Source organism: Protopterus annectens, chromosome 2.part0 (genome assembly GCF_019279795.1).
Source record: "Protopterus annectens isolate FY-2018-M chromosome 2.part0, PAN1.0, whole genome shotgun sequence".
Classification (NCBI taxonomy): Eukaryota; Metazoa; Chordata; order Ceratodontiformes; family Protopteridae; genus Protopterus; species Protopterus annectens.
Window position 1 is genome coordinate 1,543,129,985 of NC_056728.1, and position 27,734 is coordinate 1,543,157,718.

Consider the following 27,734-nt stretch of genomic DNA (forward strand, 5'->3'; position numbering starts at 1 on the left):
CCTGCACTTTTTTTTTAATGAAGTTTATTTTTTTCTGCTAAGTGTCACTCATAATGGTTCACTGAATGCATGGAGTTTAAGATCAGTGCATGGAGTTTAAGATATTTTGCTAAACTGTGTTTAAGAAATGGTTAGATAATCTGAAAGTAGACATTATTTATTTTTACAGTGGAAAGTTGTAGTGAACATTAAATAATTTGCAGCATTAACATATGCAAATCTAAGCTCATGAGTTATGGCTGGTGCAGCTATACTGGTAAAAAATTCTTTAGGATGGAAATCATTGGAAATCAGGAAGCTAGAAGGCTGGAGATAAATTTGGGTAACCTTTGATATACCAGCTGGACTCATGACACTAGCAAGTATCTATTGCTCAAATACAGAAGCACCCAACTTTTTAGAGACTTGCTTTTAAGTTTTGAGGCTAGAAACTCCATTGACTTTCCCTTTCTGGCTACCTGGTGATTTTCAATGTGTTCTTCAATTTTGTAAGAGACAGGATGACACTGATGTCTGAAAGGCACTCATAAAGAGAAAATGCCCATCACATAAGAGAGTTTAGCCCTGAAAGACACATAGAAGATACATCACACAGAGATAGATGCCTACAGATTTACAGCACTGCCCACCATAAATTCCAACTATACAGGCCAGTGGCTGATATTTGGAGATTATTGTCTTGGATTTCTGAAATGAATATAGTGCCCACCACTTTGATCATACTGCAGTTATTTGTAACCTGTTGCCACAAAGTCTCCCTAAACAAGTCAAACTTTGGAAGATGGATCCACTAGTTCTGAAAGATCCTGAATTAGTCAAAATGATGAGGGGAAGTACTGAACATTTTCTTATCCATAATCCACTTCATAATTTCCCTCTACTGGTATGGTGGGAGTCTCTAAAACTCTAAATTAAGAGTCTTTACCCTTCAGATAAGTGTCTTTTTACCATCTAATACAGACAAAACACATACCTTTACTGGAGAAAGAGGGCTCACTAGTGCATAAGATGTAAGATGCACCCAATTTAAGAAAGAATCAGAACTGCAGTGGTATAAAACTCTCCACTGCAGTTAGTCTAATAAAGCATGAAAAAGCATGACTTAGCCTCTAACAAATGGCAAGTGTTTAATCCTAGGTGCTAGGCAACAAGATGTGGAATGATTTAGCTACTTGGACTACACAGAGAAAAATACATAGTTTAACTCCACAGATTTATCAAACAAATACTAAGAACATTAAAATTAGATATCTACATCAAAATAATATTAAAAAAACCCTACCAAAAACTAGACCTGCTGTACAGACAAAATCACTATCTAACTGCTTCTATCAGACATACTCTAGCCTCCTCTTACCTACTTAACTGTCTTATGCATGGGGGCCCCTCTACTTACTCATCTCCAACATAGCCTAAAAACAAACTGGAAGCCTGCTATAACACAGTCTGTAAATTTAATACAGGGTCCAAATACTCCAGCCATCACTGCCATTCCCTCCACTCCCTAAACTGGCTTGAGCATCCTTCCTGAAATTCATAACTCACCACAGTTCACAAACTCATATTCCAACCCTCCATCTGCCCCTCTCTTTCATCTATCTTAACCCCTTACCTCCACAAACATACTCTTAGATCTGAAAACCAAAACCTCCTTAAAATCTATAACCCCTTCACCCGCCTGGCCAAATACTTTTATCACACTTCTTAGCTAAAGTATGGAATCCCCCCCCCACACTGTACTCACAACCACTTTAATTTCAAGTCTCTCCTCCATTCTTACCTTACCTCAAACTGGGACTGTTAATGCTCCCTTCCCACCTAAATTACATTGTTGTCTTTTTCAAGCCTCCCTTCAATTTCATCTACTAGCATCTCTGATCAATAACATTATTGTTAGAACAAACACTAACCTTGTATAAACACTTTATGACTTGTACTTTTAATTATCTGTGTTACTTTTGACTTTATCTATATTTTAACATTTGTGTGTTTTAAACATATACTCCCTGATTTTGTATTTGTATTTTAAATTGTATATTTATATTTTTGTATACTGTATATTCCATACTCTACTTATGTTATATTCTGTTAAATGTTTTTGGAGCTTTTCTCCCTGGGCCTCCACTGAAAATGGGCTCTGCTTGGTCCAGTGGACTTCTCCAGTCATCAAACTGGAAGTAAATAAATAAACATCTTGATCATAACTGAGCAGATTAATTAGCAATTTATTAGGAACTCTGTGCAACCTCTCCACCTTCTGGGACAAAAACCTTATAAACCACTAGTTAATTTCTCATTGCATTAACCACTCTATTCTCTTCATGGAACACATCATCCTTCTAAAACCATTTTCGACATTGAAGCTATAAAGGCTTAAAATACCACTTCAAGTAGAAAGGCATTGGACCTGGATGGCATGAATTTTGAGCTGTATTTCCTTTGGATGTCTTTATTAGCCTACTGTGACATCCATCCTTGGAGCCAGTACTCAAGGAGCCTCAATCCTCACCACTGACACCAGTGAGGGATGTTCACTTAGAATAAAAAGAGATACACACAGTATTTCCAGATGCAGCTCTCTGTACAGAACACAATTTCCCTTAAGAGCACACAGGGAACGAACTCCCATCCTGGAGCTGGGTTTCCTTCTCTCTCTCTTCATGCCCCAAATAAGACTCCCCACTGACACAGCTGTAGAGTTAAGTCCTTAGTCGGGTGTTCCAAGCCAAGTCCTCCATCAACCTCTCTGTGAAATTAGTGCTCTCGGTGTCCCTGTTCAAAGTAGCTCACACATGCACTTTCTTTGAGCTTTGTTTTTCACACACACACGCACACACACACACACACACACACACACACACACACACACACACACACACACACACACACACGCGTGCATGCACAGACACACACACACACACACACACACACACACACACACACACACACACACACACACACGTGCGCGCATGCACACACACACACACACACACACACACACACACACACACACACACACACACACACACATATGCACACACCTGGCTAAGGCTGGCATAGCTTTACTAGCTCTACCATCTTTGCCCAGGCTTTAAGGTAGATACACTACCACAAGAACAACCACGAAGACAGCTACTCTAAGGGTCTTGCCAGGGTACCCAATTATACTAAGTGAAATTAATACTAATACCAATGGTAATGTTGACCAAACAGCAAGGCTTTCAGGAGCAGCCACAGTGTCACCAAATAAATATAAGTACTCTCAAAGTTTAAAATATTCTCTAAAAGACCATCCACAATAAAAAGTTTAACTATATTTAATAATAATAAAAGAACATGAAAATACTACATATCTATTTACAATAAACACCAGTGTTTCAGTCACAGGAAATATTAAAAATAATACAGGTAGAAAGGTTCACACAGATACAGAAAAACATTGCCTAACTAATCTCACTATATTTTCCTGACTGACTAAAAAAATCACTGTTCCATAGTTCACTTACTAGAGCAAGGCAAGATGAGGTGGGTATACACACACTATGCATACTGAAGATCAATGTGTATATTGTACCTAGTCAGCCAGTGTGGCTAGATAGCATGTGCATATAAGTTACTAAGCACATGCGAGATCAGTGCCATTTTGTACAGTCATTCAGTGTGAGCTTGAATGGAGATGCATATGTAAGTGTGCTAGAAGTAATGAATCAGGCAGTAAGCATATGCCGTTTGAAGTATATGTTCCAGTTACAGCTCCTGATGTGTTTATGTGGGTTCCGTTCAGAAGCTCAAAATACTGAAATCTCGAATTTCAGTATTTTGAGCCCAAGAAGCTGAATCCACATAATAGCGAAAGTTTAGAAGCACAAAATTCAAAACCTCGAATACTGGAGGTTTTGAATTTCTCGCTTCTAAAGTTCCGCTATGGTTATGTATTCAGGTAAGTGTGTGTGTGTGTGTGTTAAGGGGTTTGGGTAGGGGCTGTGGTGTGTGTCAGTGTGTTTTGTTGCTGTAATGTGTGTGTGTGTGTGTGTGTGTGTGTGTGTGTGTGTGTGTGTGTGTGTGTGTGTGTGTGTGTGTGTGTGTGTGTGTGTGTGTGAAGAGAAAGTAGCTTGTGTGGTGGTGTTTTGTGTGTGTTTGTATGTAGTGTGACCTTGGAGTGAGAATATTTAAGTGGGGGGGTGTGGGGGTGCAGGGGGGCTTGCTTTCATGTGTTTTTGTGGTGGATGGTATGTGTGTGTGTGTGTGTGTAGCAAAACTGCGAAATTCAAAACTTCCAGTATTTGAGGTTTTGAATTTCGCGGTTTATAGTTTTCGTTGTTTTGTGGATTCCACTTCTTGTGCTCAAGATACTGAAATTCGAGATTTCAGTATTTCGAGCTTCTGAAGTGAATCCGTTTATGTACAATAAACAACTTGAATACATACCCAACCTCACTGTCTCATTTGAATACATGAGACATGAGACATGTGACATGGTGTTAGAATGGGATCCAAAGCTGAAGCAGCTCACAAACCATGAGGCACACAGTTAGAAGTGGAGTAACATCCAGGAGTGAACTTGCAAACAGGTCAGTGGTTATTCAAAGGTACCTAAATTCTTTTCAAATGATTTTCAGTCGCCAAACATGTGGCATAGCATTCAAAGTGTTCAAAATAATTTCCAAGATCTTTGAAATGTTCAAAATAGCAACATAGTGATTAAAGTATTTGAGATAATCTCCAATGTGTTTAAAATATTCAAAAAGGCTAAAATGTCCACATTTTTCACAATGTATGAGTTTTTCACAGTAACTAAGATTTTGAGAAGGGTCTGAAGTGTCCGGAGTGTTCAAGGCATTTGCAGTGTTAAAATAAAGCATTTTCAGAGAGATTGTTGTGCACCTGAGCATAATTACAACCACCAGATCTATACTTATGTTTGAAAGCAATTTGTTATTATGGCAGATGGATTTCTCAGACCTGAACCACTGGTGACTGATAATGATATTGCTGAGAAATGGTGAGTGTTTGAGCAAGAATATATTTTCCTACAGGCTTTTTCTGGTAAAGATACATGTACAAGAGCATTTATACATCTCAACTTAGCTGGCTCAGAGGCCATTGAGTGAGAACATTCATTTCTGTATGAACCTGCTGTGTATGCAGGAGAGGGGGAGAACTGCCATATTGTGACACAGGGTGAAATGTGGGAAGACCCTGAGTGCTTAAAACATAAATTTAGAGAAATGTGTAACTCTCAAATGAATATTACAATGGAATGGCACAAATTCTACACAAGAAATCAAATGCCTGGTGAAACTATTGCAGCATATATTACCAACTTGTGAAATAAAGCTAAAACATGCAGATTTCCTGTTATAAGAGACGAGTTGATAAAAGACTGTCTTGTATGTGGTGTTGATGATGCATTGAGAAAGATTTTGCTTTGAGATAGTGAATTAACATTGAGCAAAGCCATTGAGATTTGTCAAATACATGAAATTACAGAAAAGCATACGAATATGCTCACAAATGAGAAAACCATGTTTGCAGCATCTGCTAGTGTAAATGTTGATAGTGTACAACAGAAAGTTAAAATGAAAAAAATATATAAATGGAAGGAGGCCATTCTCAGCCTCATTGTTAATTGTCACAATTGTGGAGGCAGTCATGAACATAAACTGGAGAAGTGTTTATCTTTTGGTCAGCAGTGTCACAAATGTAAAAAGTGGAATCATTTCTAAAGGCCTTGCAAGTCTAAAGTGCCACAGATTTATGTTAAAAGAGAGTATCCACAGAAGCAAGTATATCAGACAGACACTGTAGCAAACTCCAAGAGCTGTGAGCAAACTTTCTATATTGATGGCATCTCTGTGATCGACAAAACAGTTAATTAAGCAGACTATCAGTTGTCGGCAAAGAGTGAAATATTTTGTACTGTACAAATTAATGGGAAATCTCTAGAGCTTAAAGTAGACACTGAATCTAAGTGCAGTGTTATATCAGCGTAAATGTTTGCTAAAGTAAAACTGGTGAGAAACTTGATTCAGCAAAGTGTGCAAAACTAGTTGCTTATGGTGGTGAAGAGATTCAAATTGATGGCACAGTTGTTCTTTCATGACATTCTGTTGGAAATAGCTATGACTTGTGGTTTTACATAATCAAAAGACAAGTGCAGTAATTGTTAGGCCTCTAAGTCTGAGAATGGGATTGATTTTACTTAATAAAGTGGTCCACCGTATATGTCTGAATAACAACGATAGTTTTGCACAACAAATGTTTAGTGAAGATGCAGATATTTTCAAAAACGAGCTTGGTAAAATTCCAGTCACATGTTCCATGAAGTTAAACCATGAAGTAAGTCCAGTTGTCAGACCAGCAAGGAAGATTCCAGTAGCAATACAGAGCAAAGTAAAAGCAGAACTAGACAAATTGGTGAATTTATGTGTCCTTACTCCATTAGAAGAACTGACTGAATGGGTATCCTCTATGGTCGTAGCTCATAAAAAAAAATCAGATGATATTCGAATATGTATTGGTCCAAGAGACCAAAGCACTTAAACTTCTTCATCATCCAACACGTACAGTAGAAGAGGTAGCTGCTCTCATTCCAAATTCCACTGCTTTCTTAGTCTTTGATACAAAAAAACTCTTTCTGGCAAATTTTGCTGGACTGCAAATCTTTATTGTTAATTACATTCAGTACACCAATTGGGAGATACAGATTTTTAAGAATGCCATTTGGAATCAATTCTACCAGTAAAGTCTTTTAACGTGCCATGGAACAAATTTCTTCTGGTTATCCATATGCTACTATAGTACACAACATTATTGTTGGAGGCAGTGGTGAAGATGAACATGATAGAAACCTCAGGAAAGTTGCAGACCATACATGTGAAGTAAATTTTAAACTGAATCCTCTGAAATATAAATACCAACTGAAAGAAGTTACTTATGTGGAACATTTGTTTACCATTTCTGGCTTACAATGAGATCCATCTAGGCAAACAGCAATTCTTGAGATGCCAGTTCTAGAGAATGTCACATCTTTACGTTTTCTAAGTATGGTCAACTATTTAAGAAAGTTCATCCCAGACTTGAGTGAGCTTTCTGCCCCATTATGTCAGCTGATACACATAAATGTATACTGGCCCTGGTTGGAACAACACCAAAGAGCATTTGACATTTTGAAGAAGAAAATTTCCAGTCCACGCACATTGAGATATTATGATGTTCACAAACCTATAACCTTTTCTTGTGATGCTACAAAGTACAGCCTTGGTGCAGCATGTCCTCAAGAAGGCATATCAGTAGTCTATGTGTCAAGAACTTTAACCCAAACAGAGATGCATTATGCACATACAGAGAAAGAACCTTTGGCAGTAGTGTTCGTATGGTCGAAGTTTAATAATTATATTTATGGCAGACCTATCCCAATAGAGACTGATCACCAACCACTAGTGACAATTTTAAAAAAGCCAGTGCGTACAACCCCAGCATGATTGCAGTGCACAATGTTAAAATTGCAAAAGTACAATTTCAAAATTGTTTATAAAAAGGACATTCTCACAACTTCTGCACCCAGACAAACAACAGAGCAGCATGAAAATGAAACAGCAGACTTTGACGTCATGGAAGCCAGAAATGTTTCATCATCATGCCTTCATGAACTAAGAAATCAAACAGCTTCAGACCAAATTCTCCATAAGCTGAAAAACTTTATCAGTCAATGGCCAATGCGACAAACCAGTTTACCACTTGACATTCAGCAGTATTTTCCTTACAGAGATGAGATCATGATGGAAGATGGAATCATCATTGAAAGTAGTAATTCCTCAAGCATTCCAACAGGAATATATCAAAATTTTGCCTTGTGGTCATCCAGGTACTGATTCAACTAAAAGAAGGGCAAATGGCATTGTATTTTGGCCTTCTATGTCCAAAGCAATACAGAAGGAAAATCTAGCATGTTCAGTTTGCAACAGCACCAAACTGCATCAACAAAAAGAACCACTTCAGCTACACTAGATTCCTGAATTACTATGGTCAACAGCTGCTACAGACACTTTTGAATAGAATGGTCAGCATTATTTAGTGTTAACAGATTGTTATTCAAACTGTTTTGAAATTGACCAGCTTCCTAACTTGATGTCCAGTACTGTCATTGCAAAACTGAAGGATGTTTTTCAGTCCATGGTAGTCCACACAAAGTCATGTCTGTCAATGGTGCACAGTTTACAAGTCAGCATTTTAAGAAATTTGTTTAGTCTTGGGACTTTGTTCATATTACCAGTAGTCCTGAGTATCCACAATCCAGTGGATTAGCTGAACGTGCAGTTCAGAGTGCAAAACGTTTGTTGGTGAAGTCCAAGAGAGAGGGTACCATTTTCCTTAACTTAATCTCAGAAATATTCCTCCAGACTACTTGCTTAGTTCACCTGTTCAGAGACTGATGTCCAGACAGACTAGAACAACTCTTCCAATTGGTAAACAATTGTTAGTACTAAATGCAAACAACAATAGAGTGATCAAGGCTCAACTTTCAAGTAAACGTCAATCACAAAATTTGTACTACGATAACACAAGTAAATCACTTAGACCATTCCTACAAGCAGAAGTTGTGAGAATGCAAAGTTCTAAAGGATACGACCGAGTGGGAATCATGAAGAACATTTGTGAAGAACCAACATCTTACATCATATAATCTGAAGGAATGGATTTCAGAAGGAATCAAAGACATGTGTTAGCCGTCTCTGAACCAGTGATGCAGCAGATTGCCTGTGCCAATGACTCTAATTCCCAGAGTGACTTGTCAACTTTTCAAATTCAAAAAGTGTGCTTCCTTCAAACAACTTTGATGTAATCCCTAATGTTCCAGTTTTGAAAGAATCCCCAGAGACTGTCCCTGTTGCTAAACCCAGTCAGAATTTCTGTGTTACCTGATCAGGTAGAATTTCCAGACTGAATCCAAAATACACAGCGACTTGGACTTGAACTCAGTTTTGTTTGTTGGTGTTGATATAATGTCTAGCTCTTAAAATATCTTTGTTCTCCTGTTTTGCATGCCGAACAAAATTAAAGAGGCAGTATGTAGATCAGTGTGTATATTGCACCTAGTCAGCCACAGATAGTACGTGCATATAAGTTTTACTTTATTTTATTTTACATCTGTTAAATGGGATGGTCCAAATGGGACAGTATACATTTTCAGTGGTGGTCCGGGAAGAAAAGCTCCAGTCTAAACTTACATACAAATTATCACAACGAGTACTAGAAATTATAAACAAAATTGACAAAAAAATGAGTGTTAACACATTTACAGGATAAAAATGTAAAAACAAAGATATATACATATTATCAAATAGAACAAGACTTTAAACACTTGAATATAGACAAATATATGGTTGAATTTATATATGTGGAGAAACATAACATTAGTTAGGAAGTTAAGCAGGGAGAATCACTTAGGCAAAGTAGTGCATAGTTAGTAATACTTCCATGGTGAGAGTTACAGCTAGGAATATAACTACTTATAGAGAAGTAGTGTAGTTAGAAGGGATATGTTAACAGAGTTAGTACATACAGCCAAATTGTGTAAGTTATGCTAAGTTAATAATTAACCTGGAATGCCAGGATTCAAATAAGGGTCTTTTGAGAGATATTTTGAAATGATTAAGAATGCTTATGGATCTAATATTATGTAGAAGGGTATTGCAATTTTTAGCAACAAAGTTAGAGTAAAGAGAGTTGCCTGCTGTATTGGATACTTTGGTTATTTGGAGTAAGTCTTTGTTAGATGATTGAAGAGTACAAATGTTAGAGTAGGGTTGTAGAAGATTTTTAGGGAAGGTACGTTGTCAGGATTGTGCATTATTTTGTTAGCCATTATTACTGGTTATAGTTCATAATATGAGGTAGTTCCAACCAAGAAAGATTTTTTAGGCATTGACAGTGATAGGTTGAATGTGTGGAATCTGTTCCAAATTTGGCAGTCTCATTATAACATGATTCTAATTTACTTAGTTCTGACTTTTTGAGGTTGGTAAGTATGGGGGATGCATATAACAGTGAGGAGAGAAGGTGGGTACTAGCTATGGCTATTCTTGCGGCTTCTGTTAAGAATTTTTTGTTTCTATCCATTGTTCCCATTTTTTTGTGAACCTTTTTACTTTTAAGTTTTTCATTTTTTTTAAGTTGCTAAGCACATGCGAGATCAATGCCATTTTCCACAGTCATTCAGTGCGAGTGCTATCTTGAATGGAGATGCATATGTGAGTGTGTTAGAAGTAATGAGTCAGTCAGTAAGCATATGAAGTTTGAAGTGTATGTTCCAGTTACGGCTCCTGATGTGTTTATGTACAATAAACCACTTGAACTCATCCTGTGCCTCAGTGTCTCATTTGAATATAAAAGACATGCAACAGTCATTCTTTGCCAGGTTACACAAACAAACTGCTGAGAGCTGAGTGACATCTCTCACTAATATCTAAATATCATTTCAGTGCTGGCTATAGCATGACATCACATTTGGTCATCTGACTGGTTCCCACACTACGTTTTACTAGAAACTTGAGCCAGGATCTTTGCACATATGTGTCATAATACTTACACGCATAGAGCTTTGTTAAGATGTGTTACAGCATCTGAAAGTTGCAAAACAATTTTAACATTTCCACTTTTCCTACAGAACTACTAAGCCAGGCTTCTCACAGACATTTTGCCTCTGGCTGCAGTCAGAACTGTAAGATGCAATCTTTATGGCCTAAACCAGGTAATTTAATTTCAGACTACTTTTCAAAGTTAGCTGGACTGAGATTAATCTCTTCTCGTTCTGTATCCTCTGTCACAATATATTCATTTCAACAATTATAATACAGTCTGACATACAGGTATGTTTCTTTTCTGTTCAGTAGGACCCACTTTTGATACATTTTTAACACAAGCAGCTTTACAAATGCATTTTTCAACACACAAATCTGTACAAATCAGCTTGATAAACAAATGACATATAATTCTTTACAAAACTCCAGCTAACTATGTTGGCATATCCTATACATCCACTGCTCTGCACCTCCTGGCATAGCTGGCAATACCTCACATCATCACACCTCCTTAAAACATTTCAAATTGTGGGAAAGATAAATGCTTCTTCCCAAGCTTCAGTGATTGTAGTGCTACCAAACCCCAGGAAGTCCCCTTGTCAGCTGCAAAACTCTAGACTCACTGCATTCCTCAATACAAATTTCAAATTGCATGATTAAATATTAGTCAATATATTGAAAATTATCTTACCTTGCTGACCCTAGTGTGATTCATACCAGGTAGAATTAGTGCAGAAAATTCCATACAATTGGCATGTACCATGCAAGAGTTAAGACAGTGATTCCAACAAGTCACAGACAGTCTATAGCAGTAATGCTCAGTTCTAAAAGAGCATTTGATTCATAAGTTCATAAGTTCATAGGTAGTTACTAGGCTTTTGGTCCTAGGGCCTATATAAGCCTAGCCAAATGGTACCCTGGCTTTTGCCACCCAAAAAAAATATTTTCCTGTGCCCCTGTCAAGCAGAGCCACAGAAGTGATCCCCAGGGTGAATTTCCTATCTCCCATCCAATCATCAAGATTTTTCTTGAAGAGTGCTAATGAGGAGCTTTGTTTGATATAGATAGGTAGTTTGTTCCAGAGTATGGGAAGTCTCTGGGACAGGAATCTATGCCTCCAGCATGTTCTGTTTATTGTGGTGACAAGGTTTTGGTCCCTAGAGCATGTAGCTCAGACGGATTGGGATTTCTTTAAGTGGAGCATGTCCAACAGCTCTGGGTTTGACATAGCTTTGTATGTTAGGCAGAGATCGCCTCTGAGTAGGCGATATGCGACAGAGTAAAGCTGGAGTTTTTTTAGATGGTCTGCGTAGGGCATCTGTTTGAGGCCGTTAATCCTCTTTGTGAGGTATTTCTGTGGCTTTTCCAGTTGTTGTAGACGTCTTGTGAGGTACATACCAAAAGGGGCATTGTACTCTATAATGTGTCTAATGAGTGATGAGTAGAGGGGAACAATGACCTTTATTTTTCTGGATGAGAAACCTTTTGTGATGAGGTGTGCCACGTAGAAGGATTTCCTGACTACTGTGGCGATGTGATTATCAAAGGAGAGACTACTGTCCACCTGTGTCCCAAGGTCTCTTATCACACTTTCAGTGTTAAGTAGAATATCGCCTATGTGGTAGTTCATGGGTACAGAGTTTTTACCAAAAGGGATGACAATGCACTTTTTGGCATTGAGCTTGAGGCCATGGCTTTGACACCAGGCATCTCTCTCAGTGAGGCCCTTTTGTAGGATGTCCACATCGTTAGGAGTTTTGATTATGGCTCCTAGTTTGCAGTCATCTGCGAACTTCGTTAGCCAAAGACCTTCTGTGTTAGCCTGTACTTCAGAGAAGTAGATACCAGACAGGAGAGGACCCAGGAATGAACCCTGTGGTACTCCACTTGTCACTGGTCTGAAGTCGGATTTCGAGTCTGCTACTTTCATAGTATGGGTTCTGTGAGTGAGCCAGTTGGCAACCCATCTTGTGACATAGGGATTTAGGCCTAGTTTAGTGAGTTTATCTATAATTCCAGAGTGGGGGATGGTGTCGAAAGCCTTGGCGAGATCTAGAGATTTAAAGATCTAGATTGAGATCTAGATAGGCTGATTGAATACACTGGTCCGGTCTTTGTGAAGTGATGGAAAAAATATCCTTTGTTACACATTTCTTAACATAATGCAGTCTTTATATGTCTACCCCTAAACCTTGTTTTCACTAATAATTATATTTTATCTTTATTTAGGCTATTCAAAGATATAGCATAAGATTGTCCATTATCACCAGCTCTCTTTTCTTCCAGCCATAGAGTTATTAAACACTCTTAAATAATGGTAAATTTGGTAAATTTGAATGACTCTGGAGAAGTCAGAAGTAGCTTTTAGAAGTTTGTGTATCAGCTAGTCCTGAGTAGGTCTGTGAATGCCACACGTAAGCTGTATGTATCTCTTCCTAAAATAAAGAATATGCCATGTGTCTGTGAAAAGTAGTGCTTTTATGTATGGAGGAGGGTAACAGGACACCCAGGAACAGTGTTAGTGAATGGTTGCTTATGAACTCAAAAGTGTGTGTGTGATGTAGTAAGTTTAATGTATAACTGAATTGTTCACCTGTAAAGAGGCTGTGGAAACAGTTTGCAATGTGCCTGTCTCTAAAACCTGGAAAAGCACACACGCACACACAAACACACACACATACACAAACACACACGCGCACATGCACACACGCACAAACACACACACACACACACTCTGCATTTATGTAGCTCACTAGAATCTGTCACTATTGCGGGTCTGTCTAACTGGTTTCTCAAGTATCAGAACATAATTCATTTCTACCAACCTATGTTCAATCCATCTGCGTCCACCCCTGCATCAACAACTGATCCTGCCATGCAAGCATTTGGTCAAAGTTTTAGAACTGTTTAGGGATCTGATTTGCCATGATTTCGTAATCTTAGACTAATACGCTGTTAATGTATTACATCTGCTGCATTATTCACAATTTTTGTTTATTTACTTCTTTATAACTTTTGGAATGATTATTAATGAGTGTGATACCCTGTTGACATCAGTGAAATAAAGGTTTAAAAAATGTCTTAAGATTTTTACTTTACTTATCCACACAATGTAGTCATGTTCCTGTGCAGACAATGAACTAGCCTTTTTTTTCAAAAGCTCATAACTATACCTGTCTCAGCCTCAAATACCAGCTACACTTTTTAAATAGGATCAACATGTGGGAAGGAATCAAAGTACACATTGACTTCTGGAGGCCCAAGCATGTCAGACTCTGACTAGAAGCTAGATTGCAGAGTTCCTGCTTTACCAAGTCAGCAATGCTGCACTTATTAAGGGCAGTGTAAGGTCACTGGGGGCAGAGGCCCTACTCCACTAAATATTTCCAAACACTATGAAATCCTCCATGACATTGTATAAAAGTCCACTCCAAGGTATACAGAGGTTTATCCACTACTTTTTTCCTCCCTCTGCAAATAATTCTGAATGGGATAAAGCCATATCATGAGCAGAGACAGAATTAAATCAGATGAACAAACTAGTAGAGCATTCAGCTGCAGAGCAAGTACTAAAATAAAGTACCGTGCACTCCACCTGAAACCTTGTTGTCCTTAATCATGAGGTTACTGTTCTTTTTCAGGGATGGCAAATGGCAGTTTTAGGGCTACTAAGCAATCTCTCGTACACACGTGTACTATCTAACTTGTGATGGTTAGGTTAAAATAAATGAAAGTTACACCTTTGTCATTACTGTTCACATGTTATTTTGATAATGTACCGCAAATTGAAGCAGAGGGCATCTCTTTCTGCAGCAACTAGATAAATTAATGTATGAACAAAATATTGTCTTGTTAGTTGACTGAACAGTTGTTTCTTTCCATTTTAATAGGTTTTCAAGTCGAATTGGAAAAAAAAAAGACAAGGAATAGTCTGTACCACATAGTCTTCTTTCATGGAAGAGGAACAAATCACATAAATTAGTTTCAAAATTCCGTAGTTACTATTTTTAGCTTTGGAAGAAGCAAATATCATAATCAGTTCATTGAACTGAAATTCTCTTATAATACAAAGCGATGACACAATACTGAATAAATTGACACTACCTGCAGTTTTTCTCATAATGTATTGGTTAAGAGTGGCTAACGCTATAATGAAGGAATAACAAGAGTTACATGTCCATGGCCTGGGCAGTCTGGATAGTCAGCATTTGGATCTATTTATTTATCAGTCAGAAGACCTGCACAAAACGATATATTGATTGATACTATTACTGGCATTATTGACATTAATTATGATATACTGGAGTTGGTTTACTAGTGGCCAGTACACTGGTGTGCAGCTTGGTATTTTTTGTATGAGATAGCAACATAAAATACAGCTGTGGCTAATTCATTAATTAATTATGGTTCAATGACCATGTTTGTCAGATCAGATGTCCTTTTGTCAAGGTCCCTTCTTGGGTTATAAGTATAGGGACCATTAAACAAATACTGCCCTACCTATAAGTGGATGTAGCAGCACTGTGACATGGGTCAGGAAGACCTGTCCTTCTATTGGGTGAAATGGGTCATGGTTTCCTCTGCACACTCAAATACTGATATCTGTATCAGTGTCAACAATCATGGAATGTTGGAGATTACAGCCATAAAGGAAGAGACAGTGACAGGTGTCACACATAACGGAGTTCTCCTTAGGGAATGCTACTATACATATATATATATATATATATATATATATATATATATATATATATATAGTTCCACTTTGAATCATCAAAAGCTTGAAACATCGAACTTCTGATCATCAAGACCAGAACATCGAGTTTCAAACCATCGAAGATTCAAAGAGAACGTAAAAAAAAGAAATAAACCTCTAAAAATTATTTTATGGAAGGGGGCTTAGCCCCCCTCTAACCCCCACACCCCCCATCTTTAATATACCAACTCCGAGATCGCACTACAGTGATGTAAAAGGAAATCTCCGTTTTAGCGCTATATGTAGAAGCGCTAAATGGGAGATTTCCCGTACCCTGTCTGCAGTGCCATTACAGAGATGGCACATTCACAGACACAGTGTGCAGGGCACCTTGCTGCCATGTAGAAACACTAGCCTTTTCCCTTTTTTACTTACCTTTTTCTTCCCCTTGACAACATTGATGTTCTAAACACTCGATTATATGGTCTCGACCATATAAATTTCTATGGTTTAGAATTTTGACGTTTTCAAGTGGAACCATATATATATATATATATATATATATATATATATATATATATATATATATATATATATATATATATATATATATATATATATATATCTATATCTATCTATCTATCTATATATATATATATATATATATATATATATATATATAAATATATATATATATATATATATATATATATACACACACACACACACACACACACACACACACATGCACATGCACACAGTGTGTGTATGTGTGTTTTATTTTAGCAAAATTACTCTGTTAACATTTTCATCTGACATTGGCCATTCAATTTCTCACATGTAGATAAATGCAAGTCTTTAGTAATGCATTTCCACTGATTATCTGGGCATATATTTTAATTTCATTAGCATGTGGCATGCATCGCTTGTTCAAAAGCATTGCAATATAAGGCAAAAGTTGTTAAGTAAACAACTCAAGTAACTCAAGTAACTCAAGTCAGAAGTGACAAACTTCATGACACCCATGCAGACGGGAGCTGAAAGTTCAACTGCTGAGTCCTACACTAAGGCACTGTACGAGCACATCCACTCATGCATAAATCGTGCCATCCCAAATAGAACCAAGATGCTCTCATCCAAAAAAAAAGAAGACAATCTGGTGGTCCCCTGCCATAAACAAGCTTTACAACAAAAGGAAGAAACTGTTGCAGAAAAGAGGAAAATCTCAGGATGCAAAAAACCTCCTTACCAGCCTCAGTAAGAAACTGAGATCCCTCATAAAATACTCCAAAGCTAGTTATGAAAATAAAATTGCCAAAGATTCCAAAGACAACAAGGCATTCTATAACTATGTCAAGAATCTAAATGGCAATGCTCAGATCTGCTCTGAGCTGAAACAGAATGGCATTAAATATACTGATCCCAAGGATATTGCCAGTATCCTGGCAGATCGATTCAGTGCTAAATTCACCCCCCCCTCACCTCCTAAATGGCCCATCTCAATACTGGAAGATTGCCAAATTCCGGTAATAACGGCCACACAGGTAAAAAAACGCACTCTCCAAAGCTAAGAATACAGCATCCATGGGACCAGATGACATCCCGGGCTGTGTACTACATGAACTACAATATGAACTGGCACCTCACCTAAGTGTCATGTTTAATCATAGCCTCACCTCAGGTTTCGTGCCCACTGAGTGGCGCACAGCTACAATTATCCCACTCCACAAGGGGGGATCCACCTTGGATCCTGGAAACTACCGTCCCATCAGTCTGACAAGCCTTATCTGCAAGGCCATGGAGCGTATTATCATGGAACTTATAAACAAAGACATTGGCAACCTTCAAACACTGGACCCTACCCAGTTTGGGTTCGTGAAGGGACGATCTTGTCTCCTGAACTTGACTGACTTCTTCGAATCAGTCTCCAGAGCCATGGACAAGGGTAAGGTGGTCCACACAGCCTATCTAGACCTTGCCAAGGCCTTTGACACCATCCCCCATTCTGGAATCATAGATAAACTTACTAAGCTGGGCATTAATCCTTACGTCACCCAATGGGTTGCTAACTGGCTTACTGATAGAACCCAGACTGTAAAAGTAGCCGACTCCAAATCCAGCTTCAGACAAGTGACAAGTGGAGTACCTCAGGGTTCAGTCCTGGGACCGCTCTTGTTTGGCATCTACTTCTCTGATGTACAGGCCAACACTAAGGGACTCTGGATAACAAAGTTTGCAGATGACTGCAAACTGGGAGCCATTATTGAATCCCCAAATGATGTGGATACTCTACAAAAGGGCCTTACAGAAACAGATGCTTGGTGCCAGAGCTATGGGCTCAAGCTCAATACCAAGAAATGTATATTTATCCCCTTTGGGAAAAAACATGTACCTGTGAATTACCATATAGGTGGCAGTACACTAAACACCAAAAGTGTGATAAGAGACTTAGGGACACAGGTGGACAGTGGTCTCACCTTCGATAACCACATCGCCACAACAGTCAGGAAATCCTTCTATGTGGCACACCTCATCACTAAGGGCTTTTCATCCAGAAAAAAGGAGGTCATTGTCCCACTGTACTTATCCCTCATTAGACCCATTATAGAATACAATGCCCCATTTGGTATGTACCTCTCAAGACATCTGCAACAACTGGAAAGGCCACAGAAATACCTCACTAAAAGAATCACAGGCCTAAAGCAGATGCCCTATGCTGACCGCCTTAAAAAACTCCAGCTATACTCTGTCGCATACCGTCTACTCAGAGGCGATCTTTGCTTAACATACAAGGCCATGTCAAACCCAGAGCTGTTGGACATGCTACACTTAAAGAAATCCCAATCCCTCAGAGCCACACGCTCCAGGGATCTAAACCTTGTCATTACAATAAACAAGACATGCTGGAGGGATAGGTTCCTGACCCAGAGACTCCCCAGACTCTGGAATAGATTGCCCATACATGTCAAGCAGAGTGCCTCTTTGGTCCTCTTCAAAAGGAACCTTGACGATTGGATGGGAGAAAGGAAATTCACCCCGGGGATCACGTCAGTCGCCCTGCTAGACAGGGGTCCAGGGAAGTAAATAGTGTGGGAAGAAATAGCCAGGGAATTGTTATGGCTAGGCTTGTATAGGCCCTAGGGCTGATAGCCTAGTACCAACCTATGAACCTATGAACCTATAAGAGAGTTATAGATTTCAGAATGGCACAAAGGCATATTAATTATTTGCATGCAATCATCTTGCATTTGCCTCACTACAAAGGTGCTGCTACCCTAAAAGGGATTATGGAGAGTTAGTAATGCCACAGTAGCACACAGAGTGGCTGTTTGTGGAATGGAAGTAATGTATGCTCAGTCTGATTGCCAGCTTGTAGCTCAGCACTGAAGGCAGTTTGTGGCTCAGTATGGGAGATGTCTTAGTTCAACTAAGGGTTTCTTGTAGAATTGTGTAGTCAAGGAGCACATTGTCATAGTCTTTGCATGCATTTTTATAATGTTATTTGTTAAGACAGAAACAAATTACCCAACTCCTGAAATATATAGGTAAACATTACTCATTTTTTCCATTTATTTCTAACTCCATTAACTCATTTACATTAGTACAATCATAATCAGAACAGAACATTGAAATTTTAAAACATAAAACATGTCTTATGGCAGATTATGCTACCATTAAGAACAGACTTCTGTAGATTTCTGCAAGCATTGATATACCATTATCAACAGTACACTTTGTAAGCATTGATCAGGTCAGCGTCTGGCTTTAGCATCCTGTTTTCAAAATGCTGTGGCACATTGCAATGCCATTTACATTTTAGCAACTCACATTACAGTTAGGTAGAGTTAATTACCATGAATGTGAACACAGTATTGGATAATTAGTGAGAACTATTCAACAAGATCACTAATTTGCTTGGAAACTGCATTACCATAGCATCTTTTTGATGGTAATGTGGACTTTGTGGGATGGACAACTTCACTGTATGTAGGACATGGTCATGATGCATTAATTCCAGAAACACACTAAAGGATGACATGGTTTATAGGTTCTAAGGCTTGGCAAATAAGCACAAGGCCTACTGGCCACCACATAGCTTGATTCCGAGGACTCAGAGCTAGAACTTGTGGGTGCCGTGTAGTCATTTAACTTCTTTTAGATGGTATGAATTGATTGGCACAGCTTAATTTATTCAATAGGCTTGGAAGTTTTTGGGATATGAAATTGCCTTGTTTCATGGAATCATTAATACTAATTTTTGCTAATCCTTGTGTACAGGTCATCTTGGAGGTACTGCAAATAAAAAGTTTCAAATATTAAGTGCTCTGTTTCTGCTGTGTAAGCCAGGCATACCACTTCTCTTAGAAAGTAAGAAAATACAGAGAAGTGAGAGAGAGTGGCTATAGTCTTTAAGTATAAGATAAACCTTCAAGTCATGTGATCCTGATCATGAGTGATGTTTGTACCTTCTCCAACTGCATCAGAACATGAATGGGCAGCTGAAAGAACAGGGTATAATATTCTATAATTGGTTTGATAAGAGCTAGCACAGATCCCAACTCAACAAAAGATCAGGTGGGAAACTCTGTATGCTTTAAAATAATAGTGTCTATACAGATATCAAATAGAAGGATATCATCTACGAGAACTCATATGTATTTTCCTATTTAGAATACTAAGGTCATTGCACAGTAGAGGTCTATATTAGTCCATCGAAGGTTCACTTCAGCGAACTTCCATTCATCGAACAAAAAACATTGTACATTCACTTCAGGGAATGTTCACATCAGTGAAGGATTTACACAGGGTAAGGAACTAGTTGGCCAGCATAAGACAATTTGCCCTTTTCCCCACTGTAGTGTGATCTCAAAGTTGGTCTATATAGTTGGGGGGGGGTTTAAAATACTCCAGTGTGTGTTACGGGGAAATGCTGGGCAAGTAGTTACTTTCCCCAAGTAACACATTCAGTAAAGTGAATGTTTGCTGAAGTGAATCTTCAATGGGTTTTGTTCGATGTATGGAGGTTCGCTGAAGTGAACCTTCAATGAACTAATATAGACTCCCCACAGCAGTGGTGAGTAACTAACTGATATGCCAATTGTTTTCTGTTATACATTGCCTATCATTATATCTAAATAATCATGAATAATATTTTGCTGAAATATTTCTTTCACAAAATCAAAAATGATGTCACCATCATAACCATCATCATCATCATCATCACTCCCTTCTCCCATTTTTTACATGGGGTCAGGATGCTGTACCAGCTGTCACCTTCTCTAGTGATTCATTGCTGCTCTCCTACCTTTATAAACAGTCATCCCTGACTGCTGCAGGTTTGTTGCCTCACACTCCATGCACAATCTACTTCTTTGGTGGATGTCCTTGTTTCTTCTTGTCTTCTTTCTGCCGCTCCCAAACCTTTTATGACCAAGTCATATTCTGCTTCCTTGCACATGTTCTCAAACCACTGTAATCTGTTATGTGTGCCTTCTGTGCAACTGGAGCTACTTTGGTTTCAGCTCTGATGTTCACATTTCTTCATCTGTCCCACGTTATGTCTCCTACCACCCATCTCTGACACTTTATCTCCATTACCCTTGTTTTCTTCATTTACTCTGTCTTCACTACCCAGATGTCTATACCATACAGTAGTACTGGTCACACCACTGCTTTGTACACCTTATATTTCAGCTTCTTTGGCATTTTACTGTCACATGCTACCCCTGTCACTCTCTGCCAGTTTATTGGAGCCCATCAGATTCAAGTTTTAACATCTGCATTCAAGGTTCCTTTAATCTCAACCACCCATCCATGATGACTAAAGCTGTTAACCTGTCCTTCTATTTTCCCCCATTTTCAGCTTTTTCTTATTCCTCCATTTCCTTCCATGACAACTGTCTTGTTTGTTTCATCCCAATTACCATCAGTTTGGCGTTACTTTTGATGAAGTTACTCTTTAGAGTCTGCTTGTAATGCCACATCATCTTCTTATAACAACTTTGTTTATCTACACCTCCAGTCTGTTTGCTCATATAGTTTGTCACCAATATGAACAGTAGTGGGTTTCAAGATGAACCCTTTTACACATCCACTCCAATTGGGAATCCATCTGTGACTGCAAACATGGTTCATACTTGTGTCACAGGGTCCTTAAACATAGGCTGCACAAATTCTACCAAAGTTTCTGGAACATTAAAGCATCACAGGACTGCCCAAATCAGCTTTCTTGTGACCTTGTTATGTGCTTTCTCCAAGTCTAGGAATGTCTAATTAGACTCTTTCATCATCTCTAGTTTCTTCTCCATCGTCTGTTTCACTGCAAGCATTAGGTTGATTATGCTGCATCCAGATCTGAATCCAAATTTCTCATGTCCCATCTTACTATCTACTACTGTGTATATTCATTTATCAATCACCTTCCCCATTACTTTCATGTAGCATGACAGGAGTTGGATACCTCTATATTGCACACAGTTATGAATGTCCCCATTGTATACTGGCAGTAGAATGCGTATTCTCCAGTCATCTAGAACATGCCTTTCTTTCCATACTGTTATGAGTAACCCCTAACTCACCCAACACCTTGATTATATCTGCTGTGACCTCAGCTGTGTTTGTTGCGTTCCCTGACATCATTTTCCTTAGTGCTATTCTTACTTCTAGGGTGGGCTCCTCTTCCTCTTTCACTGTAGGCTTTGTCTGGGACAGTACAGCTTCTGCTGAGTTTTCTTCATTCAGAAGCTACTGGAAATACTACTTCCATCAGCTTTTGATGTTCTGTAAACTGGTGAGCAGGTTGTTGCTGGCATCCTTTACGAAGGGTTTCTGATGTCTATCTTCTTTAGCTTTCTGTCTTTGTCATGTAACCTGATTGAGTTTCTTTTTGCCATCTGTGGACTAACTTTCCAAAAGTTGGTAGAGTACCTCTCATGTCTTGTTCTTTGCCACTGTTACTGATCTATTAGCTGTTTTAGCCAACCATTATTCCTTGTTAGCCTGGACCACGTTTGCTTTTACTTTTCCCCATACTTCTACTTTCATTTGATAACTTTCTGCACTTTTCCATTCCACCACCACCATCATACCTGGCTTGGCCACGTATCTTTTCTATAGTCTTTACACATGCTAGTTTGAGACACTGCCATTCTTGTGGCTCTGCCTATTGGTGCTGGATCCCTGAGCATTTCATGGAACTCTTGTGATTTTGTTTCAATTAACTTTCAGGTCTTCAGCTTAGTCTCAGTTGACCTTAGAGTCTTCTCTGTTTACTGCTTGCAGATGATTGTGGCCACCAGTAGTTATGCTGTGGGACAACTGTTTCAGTGGGGATGAATTTGCAATCTCTGGTTATACCCCAATGCCCTTTCCTTACTAGAATGAAGTCTACCTGAGATGATTGTTGGCCACACTTATGTATGATCTTATGGCTATCTGTCTTGTTGACCCATATGTTGGCCACCGATAAGCCTTTTGCTGACAGAAGTCTAGATTGGTGTTTCCTTTCTTATTCCTGTTACTCTAACCAAGTGGATCCAGGCAGTCCACATATCCTGTTCTGTCTGTCTTTCTGTCCTGATATGAGTTTTAGGGTCCCCATTGTTTATACCAACTCATAGTATTCTGCTTTATCTAGTAAGTCCTACAACTGCTGCTTGAATGCACACTTATCCTCACCATCATGATCCTGTTGTGGGGCATAGGCTAAGATTATGAATACTGTCCTATCTTTACATTGGAGTCTGATTGCCATAGTTCTATTACTAATTCTGATGACATCTCTCACTGTCTTTGGAAGACTGTCCCTCACCAAAATTTCAACGCTATTTCTACTTTGTCCAGCCCCCTGTATTGTAGTATCTGGATCCCAAGCCAAGTAGCTTTGCTACAAAGGCCCTTCACCTTGTTTCCTGTTACACAGGATATCCAGTCCACTGCTTACTATCATGTCATCCACTTTGAGGCTTTGTCCTGTCAGTGAATCCATAATGAGTGCAGAGGTCCATACCTCGTGTTTGGTAGGTTGGTTTTATGTCCAAATTTTGCGCAACAGAGCTATCCCAGGTAACCCAAAATGGGGCAACTGAACACCAGTTGGTGAGTTTTAAGGTGGGAAAACACTGGCTAATAAAGCCACAAAGATCCCTCTCTCTGTTAGCATGCATCCTTGGCATAGGTTGAAGTAGCCCAGGCTGGGTTCTCAACCCATTTATCATTGGCAAATATCCATGTCCATTATTGGCAGCAATGGTCACAATAACAAAATCACCTAGAGCCAATTTTTACTCAGAATGGCTATCCCAGCCATAACACACAGTCTGTGATCTATGTTCTCTTATCTAGAGGATACTGTGGACCGCAGATGATGCCTAAAGCAGTTGATCTACACAACTCTTCCCCAATATACACCACTACAGTCTGTGCTGCTGTGAATGACTCCATTCAGTTTTGCTTGAGTCTGAGGTAGAACCACCCATCTCACACATACATGCGCAAACAGACACACACACACACACACACACACACACACACACACACACGCACACACGCACACACGCACACACACACACACACACACACACACACACACACACACACACACACACTCACACACATACCTTGTTACTACAGTATATTATCTTATTAATTTTTGTAACAGGCTGTGTGACACTTGCAGTTGTTGTTTTAGAAAAAAAAAGATGCAGTAAAGTGAGAAATGTAGAAAAACTGTACTGCACTGAGCTAAATATAAATAGTTTTCTGAAGGTGAAAGAAATCTACAATAGTTATTTCCAGCAAATCTTACAAAACATAGCATGTGTAAGCTGTACAAGCAGTTGTTTTCAAGTATACAAGGTACTACAGCATTGGACTGATTTCAAAAAGACATGCATAACAGAGTTCTGTGTTTATTTCTAAAACTTTCAGTTCCTTTCAAAGGCTATTTCTATAAATGTGTTGTACTTCCTATAGACCCGCAAAGCTATGCAAACAGTAAGCCTACATTTGAAATCTAAACTGAAAAGGAAATTCAGAACCTAAGACTCTTTTAAGTTCTGAATGTAACTTTTGAGCAACATTTAGTCTTTGCATTCTGAAAAATGCAGTTGACTACTTATACTGGAAGCTCATGTCTAGAATTTGTTACCTACGAGTCTTCTACAAATGATATATGTTCTTAAAGTCTGAGGTAGAATTCATTAAATCTTCAGCAAGTTGTAGTAGCACAAGCAGTTAGTTGATAGCTGCTGTTCTTCCAACTGCATTTGTATGTTTGCATGTTTTATTTTGTGTTTCATTGTGTGAGTGTATATTTAGTTATATATTTAACTTTAAAAGTGCACCAATTAATTTTAATTATGTCAAGGAAAGAATTTTATTATTCGGTTTCAAAGGATTGTAGCTTACAGTATATTCATTATTTTAAGGGTATATTTTTGCAGTTGATGACCTGCTGGCTTCCACCTTTCAAAGAGTAACTACTTTATTTGTAGCTGCTACAAATTATATTAATGTTGGCTTATTTTAAAAGTGAGCAGTAATCTTGTTCTCGCTAGGCTAGATTGGTCTAAGTGATGGCAGAAATTTAACCTTATGACAAGGAAATGGGAAACACCTACTGGCGCTTGAAGAGTATCATTAGCCCTTATTGGGAATCTGGTTACTGTCACTAAGAAGGTACCATTAAGCCATGTTGCAAAACACTGTGTGTGTGTGTGTGTGTGTGTGTGTGTGTGTGTGTGTGTGTGTGTGTGTGCTCATAAGCCCATGTATGCAAAATCATCTTGACCAAGTTTTAGTTACTGCTTACAAGACAGTCCTGGAAGGTAGTATATAGAGCAAAATGGAGAAATCCTGGGAAGTCAGTGTTTGTATCCCTGCTCTACAGCTGTTCAGTGCAATGGCTATGTGGGTGTGGTAAGTACTGTTCATAACCTGAGGCAGAAGTACACATGGACTTTATACTCCTAAAGCCAATCTATTTGCGTATTATTTGGTGGTGAGTATATATGTGTGTGTGTGTGTGTGTGTGTGTGTGTGTGTGTGTGTGTGTGTGTGTGTGTGTGTGTGCAAAAAAGTTTTGCACCCAAAAAGTGTTAGTAAGTACTCTTAGCCAACACAATTTGTGCTTGCTTTCTTATCCTAAGTTCTCCAAAATTTCAAAAGTAGTTACTTGACATCTAGTCCTATCTTTAACACATCACATATTTTATTTTTAGGCAAGATAATTAAAAAAAACAAAAACAAAATGAGTTCTGAAGTATATGACAGAATGTCCATGGCACAACTGGTTAAAGATTTCTAGATCAAAGAGAATAAGCTGGTTTATCCTAGGGTGAGATGACAATTTATTTGTTATCAGTTGAAATCTCAGCCTCTGAACTTGAGGACAACCAGGCAAAGGTTGAAGGTATGCAGCATGCAGCAAAAAGGCCACACACTGTGTTCTAAGATAATCTCAAAATGTAGCTCGAACTAAGAAAATTAGAGCTGGAACTAGAGATGAGACACGTCAAAGCGGCTGGGACACTAGAATAGCTTTACATGCAAAGGGACTGAGGGCAGATGCAGGCTGAAGCACTTGAGAGAGAAAACAGCACCAGAACAAGGAGAATGTGCTCACCCATGGCCAAATGTGTATCAGTGAAGAAAACCCAGCCTGGGATGCCATAACTGACAGTCAATTATTTTCCAAGTATAAAAGGGGTTGATTTTCATAGTTTTATTTGAACATTTGTGTAAGCAGCAGAAAATTGACCAGGGAGAATGGATGAGTTTTTCACTGCTTTAAAGCTATTCATTCCTTACATGAAATATCAGCAATATCTGTTTAAATTATTTAAAGGTTAAAACTGTTTATAGGTTCATAGGTTCATAGGTTCATTGGGGCATTTATAAGCCTAGCCCGATTGTGTTTGGTTTACGTCACCCCTTGATTTGAGTATACTGTGCCCTTTTTAAAGTTTAGTTTACTGTGCCTCTGTCTAATAGTGACACGGAAGTAATCCCCGGGACAAACCTACGATCCCCCATCCACTCATCAAGATTCTTCTTGAAGAGAGTCAGTGAGGTGCTCTGCCTAACATGAATTGGAATTCTATTCCAGAGCGAAGGGAGCCTCTGGGTTATGAATCTGTCCCTCCAGCATGTTCTATTTATTTCTGTGCTGAGGTTCAAGTCCCTCAAGCGCGTGGCTCTAAGGGATTTAGATTTACTGAGGTGGAGCATGTCCATTAATTCTGGGTTGGACATAGCTTTATATGTCAGGCATAGATCACCTCAAAGTAGGCGGTATGCAACTGAGTAGAGTTTTTAACCGAGCAGCATATGGCATCTGTTTGAGTCCCTTGATCCTCCTGGTGAGGTACTTTTGGGGTCTTTCTAATTGCTGCAGGTGTCGGGTAAGGTACATCCCAAAGGGGGCATTGTATTCTATGATGGGCCTGATGAGGGATGAATAAAGGGGCACGATTACCTCTCTTGATCTAGATGGGAATCCTTTCATGATGAGGTGGGCTATGTAGAAGGTCTTTCTAACCACTTTGGCAATGTGGTTGTCAAAGGAGAGATTGCTATCAACTTGGGCCCCCAGATCCCTAATTACTTTCTCTGTACTTAATGGGTTACCACCTATGTGGTAATTTGTGGGCACATTGTTTTTGCCAAAGGGTATGACTATACACTTTTTGGCATTTAGCTTTAGACCATGGCTCTGGCACCAGTTATCCGTCTCTGCGAGACCTTTTTGACGGATGTTTGTGTCAGCTGGAGAGTCGATTATGGCGCCCAGTTTGTAGTCATCTGTGAACTTGGTGAGCCATAGTCCTCCCACGTTGGCCTGTACCTCAGAAAAGTAAATACCGAACAAGAGAGGTCCCAGGACAGAACCTTGTGGGATGCCACTTGTGACCGGATTCGAGTCTGACATGGCTCCAGCAACTCTGACTCTGTGGGTTCTGTCTTTGAGCCAGTTTGCGACCCATCTTGTGACATAGGGGTTTATATTTAGGCTGGATAGCTTATCTATGATGCCCGAGTGGGGTATTGTGTCAAATGCCTTTGCGAGGTCCAGATAGGCTGTGTGGACTACCTTCCCTTCATCTATGGCCTTGGTGACTGTTTTGAAGAAGTCGACCAGGTTCAAAAGGCAGGATCTGCCCTTGACGAAGCCAAATTGGGTAGGACCTAGTGTCTGTAGGTCTTCAATGTCTTTGTTTATGAGTTCCATGATGATTCTCTCCATAGCCTTGCAGACTAGGCTAGTCAGGCTTATGGGGCGATAGTTTCCAGGGTCCGCAGAAGTGCCACCTTTGTGGAGTGGGACCACTGTTGCTGTATGCCATTATTTGGGCACATATCCTGTAGTGAGGCCGAGATTGTACAGCAGTTTTACTTGAGGGATTAGTTCTTCTTGGAGTTCATGTAGGACGCAACCCGGGACGCCATCTGGTCCC